This window comes from Felis catus, chromosome X (genome assembly GCF_018350175.1).
Source record: "Felis catus isolate Fca126 chromosome X, F.catus_Fca126_mat1.0, whole genome shotgun sequence".
Taxonomy (NCBI): domain Eukaryota; kingdom Metazoa; phylum Chordata; class Mammalia; order Carnivora; family Felidae; genus Felis; species Felis catus.
Genome location: NC_058386.1, coordinates 82431454 through 82438075, shown reverse-complemented (window position 1 = coordinate 82438075; position 6622 = coordinate 82431454). Strand labels below are relative to the sequence as shown.

The 6622-nt window shown below is 37.5% G+C and overlaps 1 pseudogene; it reads left to right on the top strand.

Moving 5' to 3' along the window:
- Window positions 1-1080: 1080 nt before the first annotated feature.
- Window positions 1081-1879, top strand: LOC111559254 (annotated as a pseudogene).
- The last annotated feature ends 4743 nt before the right edge of the window (window positions 1880-6622 follow it).

Sequence of the window (6622 nt, the reverse complement as noted above, 5' to 3'; positions counted from 1 at the left end):
TGAAACAGGAAATGAGCCACAAGAGAAAAACCTGGAACTGGCACAAATACATGGAAGTCAAATAACATGCTACTAAACAATGAATGGGCTAACAAATAAATAAACGAGGAATTAAAAAAAAATACATGGAGATAAAAGAAGAAGAAAACACAGAAATCCGAAATCTTTGGGATGCAGCAAAAGCTGTCCTAAGGAGGAAGTTTACAGCAATGCAGTCCTACCTGAAGAAGCAAGAAAAATCTAAAAGTAAACAATCTAACCGTACACCTCCAGGAACTAGAAAAAGAACAAACAAAATCCAAAACCAATAGAAGGAAGGAAATAATAAAGATTAGAGAAGAGATTAATGAAATAGAAACAAAACAAAACAAAAAACAAAAGAACAGATCAATGAACCTGGGAGTTGGTTCTTTGGAAAATCAACAGAAGTGATCAATCATTAGCCAGACTCATCATAAAAAGAGAGAGGAGTCAAATAAACAAAATCACAAATGAAAGAAGATAAATAACAACTGACATCACAAAGATGCAAAGGATTATAAGAGAATAGTATGAAAAATTATATCCCAACAAACTGGGCAAACTGGAAGAGATGGATAAATACCTAGAAACATGTAACCTCCCAAAACTGAATCGGGAAGAAACAGAAAATTTGAACAGAACAACTAACAGCAATGAAACAGAATCAGTAATGAAACAAAACAAAACTAAACAAAAATATCCCAAGAAACAAAAGTCCAGGACCAGATGACTTCACAGGTGAATTCTACCAAACATTTAAAGAAGGGTTAATACCTAATCTTCTCAAACTATTCCAAAAAAGGAATACAAGAGGAAGGAAATCTTCCAAATTCATTCTAGGAGGCCAGTAGTAGCCTGATACTAAAGCCAGATAAAGACATTACAGAGAGACAGAGAGAGAGAGAGAGAGAGAGAGAGAGAGAGAAGTACAGGCCAATCACTTTGATGAACATAGGTGTGAAAATCCTCAAGAAAATATTATCAAACCAAATCCAACAATACACTTAAAAAATAATTCACCACAATCAAGGGGGTTTAGTCATAGGATACAAGAGTGGTTCAATATTTACAAATCAACCAAAGTGATTTACCACTTTAATAAAAGAAAGGATAAGAACCATATGATCAGAATTGCTTGCAGTAGCCATGGTGGTCCTGAGTTCATTACAGTGGGTTTCTGTCACTGCAGTGCCCTCTCTCTCTGGCCACTGTCTCGGCACTCAGCTTGGATTCAGGGGCTTCCTCACCCATGCCTTTCTGAAGACTGCAGCTCAGTGCGACACAGTGGAAACAATGAGAAAAGACTGTTTATCACCAAACCTTCTGGATTCTATGACAGGTGTTATTTGAGTTTAATGAAATTCTACATTTTTGTTGAGTGGGATTCCAGTAGCAATTGGCATAACTCTGGTGAATATATTCATTGGTGAAGCTTGAGTTAGCAGAAATTCCAGAAGGCCAAATCCTGGAACACTTGAAACAGAATGTTTCAAGCATCCTATATCAAGATGGATTTCCAGAACTTTCTTCGATGGCCCTGAAAAGAATTATGAAAAGACAATGGCTATTCTTCAAATTGAAGCTGAAAAGTCCGATTTATGGTTAAAGTAACTGGAAGTACCAAGGTTAGTTAATGCATCCCAGAGGCGATGGTCCCTTGTATCAGTATCCTTCCATTGATAAGGCGCTGATTGATCATTCTCCAAAAGCAACTCCCAACATCGAATCTCTTATTTATCTAAATACTAAGTATATTCTCTTTAGGGGAAAATTAATTAAAAATATATTCTATATTTTTGCTCATGCGATGAATAAAAGGCCTTCTATTGCTCTATTACTCAGCATTGGTTCAGATTAAGACTTTAGTGTGGGATTTCATTTTTTTCAGCTTTATTGTATTGGGGCATAGTGGACAATATTGTAAGATATTTAAAGTGTACATTATGATGATTTGGTACCCATTGTGAAGGGCAGATTAAAACTTTTTATTTGTGGGTTTTGGCTTCCTCCTATAAGAAGGTATATAGGTAAATATAGAAACTTGAACAACTAGGAATTTGTGAACTCCCAAAGGTGTAACTTTGAAAGTTTAATGTTTTATTTGACTCATAATTGGAAGTTAGAGAAGTCCAATTATGTTAAATACCAAGAAATATAGTAGTTTACACAAATGTCTGTATTGTAGATATCTAGATTACTCACAGGTAATTCATAATTTTAAATTACATAAATATTGAACTAACTATATAAACCATTAACCCCTGAATAAACAATTTTTCAGTGACAATAGAGGAACCATGTAATCATTTAGAAAGATGCAGAGAAAGCATTTACAAATTATAAGATCCATTTATGGTAAAAACCTTCAACAAAGTTGGTTCAGAGGAAACATACCTCAACATAATAAAAGCCATATACGAAAATCCCACAGTGAACATCATACTCAATGTGGAAAAACTGAAAGCTTTCCCCTCCTAGTGTCAGCAACAAGACAAGGATGTCCACTCCCACCACTTTTATTCAACATAGTACCAGAAGTCCTAGGCGCAGCCATCAGACAAGAAAAAGGAATACAAGGCATCCAAATTGGTACAAAAGAAGTAAAACGTTCACTATTGGCAGAATAACATGATACCATATATAGAAAACCCCAAAGACTCTACCCCAAAAACTACTAGTAATGATAAATGAATTCAGTAAGGTCTCAGGATACAAAATCAACGTACAGAAAGCTGTTGAATGTCTACACACTAATAATGAAGCAGCAGAAAGAGAAATTAAGAAAACAATCCCATTTACAATGGCATCAAAAATAATAAAATGCCTAGGAATAAACGTAACCAAGGATATAAAAGACCTGTACTCTGAAAACTATAAAACATTGATGAGAGAAATTGAAGACGGCACAAATGGAAAGACATCCCATGCTCATGGATAGGAAGAACAAACACTGTTAAAATGTCCATGCTATCCTGAACAGTCTACAGATTTAATGGAATCGCTGTCAAAAAATACCAACAGCATTTTTCACAGAACTCGAACAAGCAATCCTAAAATTTGTATGGAACCATAAGAGACACCGAACAGCCAAAGCAATATTGAAAAGGAAAACAAAGCTGGAGGTATCAAAATTCCAGACTTCAACTTATATCCCAAAGCTGTAGTACTCAAAACAGTATGGCACTGGCACAAAAATGGACACACAGATCAGTGGCACAGAATAGAGATCCCAGAAATAAGCCCATGACTATTTGGTCAATTGATCTTTGACAAAGGAGGCAAGAATATCCAGTGGGAAATAGACAGTCTCTTCAACAAATGATGTTGGGAAAGCTGGGCAGCTACATGCAAAAGAATAAAACCGGACCACAATCCTACACCACACACAAAAATGAACTTAAAATAGATTAAGGAACTAAATGTGAGACCTGAAAATATAAAACATCTTACAAAGGAGCACAGGCAGTAATTTCTCTGACACTGACTGTAACGACTCCTTTTTTTTTCTTTTTTGGATATGACTCTTGAGGCAAGAGAAACACAAGCAAAAATAAACTATTGGGACTACATCGAAATAACAAGTTTCTACGCAGCAAAGGAAAAAAATCGAAACTAAAGGACAAACCACTTAATGGGAGGAGATATTTCCAAACGAGATATCTGATAAAGTCCTAGCATCTACAACCGACACATGAAAAAATGCACAACATCACTCATCATCAGGGATACACACACACACACACACACACACACACACACTCACACACACACACACAGTGGAGTATTACTTGGCAATCAAAAAGAATGAAATCTTGTAATTTGCAACTACGTGGATGGAACTAGAGGGTATTATGCTAAGCAAAATTAGTCAGAGAAAGACAAATATCATATGACTTCACACATATGAGGACTTTAAGATACAAGACAGATGGACATAACGGAAGGGAGGGAAAAACAACATAAAAACAGGGAGGGGGACAAAACATAAGAGACTCTTAAGTATGGAGAACAAACAGAGGGTTACTGGAGGGTTTGTGAGAGGGGTTATGAGCTAAATGGGTAAGGGTCATTAAGGTATCTACTCCTGAAATCATTGATGCACTATGTGCTAACTAACTTGGATGTAAATTTTAAAAGTAAATTAAATAATAAAAGGGCTTAGCATCCAAAATTTATGAAGAATGCATACAAATCAACACCCGAAAGACAAATAATCCAATTAAAAAATGGGCAGAAGACATGAACAGACATTTCTCCAAAGAAGACATCCAGATGGCCAAAAGACACATGAAAAGATGCTCAAAATCACTCATCATCAGGGAAATGCAACTCAAAACCACAGTGAGATATCACCTCACACCTGTCAGAATGACCCCAATCAAAAACACAAGAAACTACAAATGTTGGAGAGGATGTGCAGAAAAGGGAACCTCCTTGCACTGTTGATGGGACTGCAAGCTGGTTCAGTCACTCTGGAAAACAGTATGGAGCTTCCTCAAGAAGGTTAAAATGTAACTACCCTACGATCCAGTAATTTCACTGCTGGGTATTTACCCAAAGAATACAAAAACACCAATTCGAGAAGGTACATGCACCTCTCTGTTTATTGTGGTATTATTTACCATAGACAAATTATGGAGGCAGCCCAAGTTCCATCGATTGATTCATGGATAAAAAGTAGTATATATGTACAATGGAATATCGCTCAGCCATAAAAAAAAAATGAAATCTTGCCATTTGTAGCAACATGGATGGAGCTAGAGAGTATAATGCCAAGCGAAATAAGTCAGTCAGACAAAGACAGATACCATACGATTTCACTCCTATGTGGAATTTGAGAAACAAAACAAATGAGCAAAGGAAAAGAGAGAGAGAGAGACCACAAAACACTATGAAACAGACTCTTTACAGAGAACTGATAGTACCAGAGAGGAGGTGGGTGATGTAGGTGAAGGGGATTAAGAGAAGACTTATCATGATAGGCACTAAGTAATGTATAGAATTGTTGAATCAGTATATTGTACACCTGAAACTAATAGAACACTGCATGTTAACTGTACTGGATTTAAAATTAAGACAAGAGAGGGCTGCCTGGGTGGCTCAGCCAGGTAAGGATCCGACTTCAGCTCAGGTCATGATCTTGCAGTCCATGAGTTACAGCCCCACACTGGGCTCTCTGCTGTCAGCACCCAGCCCGCTTTGGATTTTCTGCCCCCCTCCCTTTCTGCCCCTCCCCCACTCGTTCTCTCTCTCTCTCTCTCTCTCTCTGTCTCTCAAAATAAATAAATAAACTTTAAGAAGAGATAATGTTAGCATACTATTGTTTGTAATAGAAAATGTGGTAAAAAAACTATATTTACATCACTAGTATTGGAGAAATAAATGTTGGGCCGTTCATATGATGCCACAACTGGTCTTTATTTAAAAAATAAGTGAAATTTTGTTGTAAAGTAATTGAAACTATTATCATTGAAATGTGTTTACATAGAAAGATGGTAAAAAAGTGTGCTAAAACAGGTTACAATGATCATAAAGGACACAGATCCATTTTTTGCTTATATAGGCATATACCTATTTATCCAGAGGTCTCAAAGCATAAAATCAAAGTGATCTTGTTGTTCCAGTCGCCTAGAGCTTTTATTCAGCATGGAAAGAAGCTGCACTTTCTGTCTGGACACCTCACACAGGCACCCTTGAGAATGTCCCTGTACCCTTGGGAATGCCCCCTTTCTACTCAGATGTCCTGAAAGCTGTCTGGTGGGTTTTCACCACAGCCCCTCCCTCCCACCTTCCTGCTCAGCCATGCTCAAACTGCAGCTCAGGCTCCTGTCACGAGGTGGCACCAACATAGTTCCACCATCAATTTCTCTACAAGAGGTTTGTTTATTCAAGGAGCAAAAACCAAAAACCAACGAACCAACCAAACAAACAAAAACACCTTCCCTTAAGATCTAGCATGTGAACCAATTGTATACAATTATTTAAATAATTTAAATTCTGTCTGATAGAACTGATGGGTTAGATAGATAGATAGATAGAGGTATAGGTATAGGTGTAGATATATGTATAGATTATATCTATATACAGGACATTCTTAAAATGATACACAGGCGATAGTGTTGCACCATGGTAGTAGGAGGTAGGGCAGGTGGGCTTAGGGCAGGGCAGCACAGGACAGGTAGGAGGTGCCTGAGAGAGAATGGGGCACTGGACTGAAACTGGGAAGCCTGTATGGGGGTGGGGTGGTGGAGGGCGAAAATTTGTCTCTGGGAGGGACATGCTACAGTGTGGACATGGTCAACCTGCACTGAAGAGGGAAAAAAATACATCACTAAATGCGATATAGGTTTGGGGCCAACAGCAAATGGAACTGCTTTAATAGACATATGAATTTTCCAAACATAATCTTAGTAAACAAATGATTCCAAGATTTTTCTTATTCTTTGCTTGGTTTATTTGAAAAAGAAAATGGAGATGGATGCCACTTGATAGCCAGAGCCAGAATTGCAGCTGTGAGGCACAGACCAGGAGGCTCATCAAGGAAGAAAGAAAGATGGAATTTGTGATCTTGGTTGAATGGTTTCAGCCAGAGTTTTTGGGA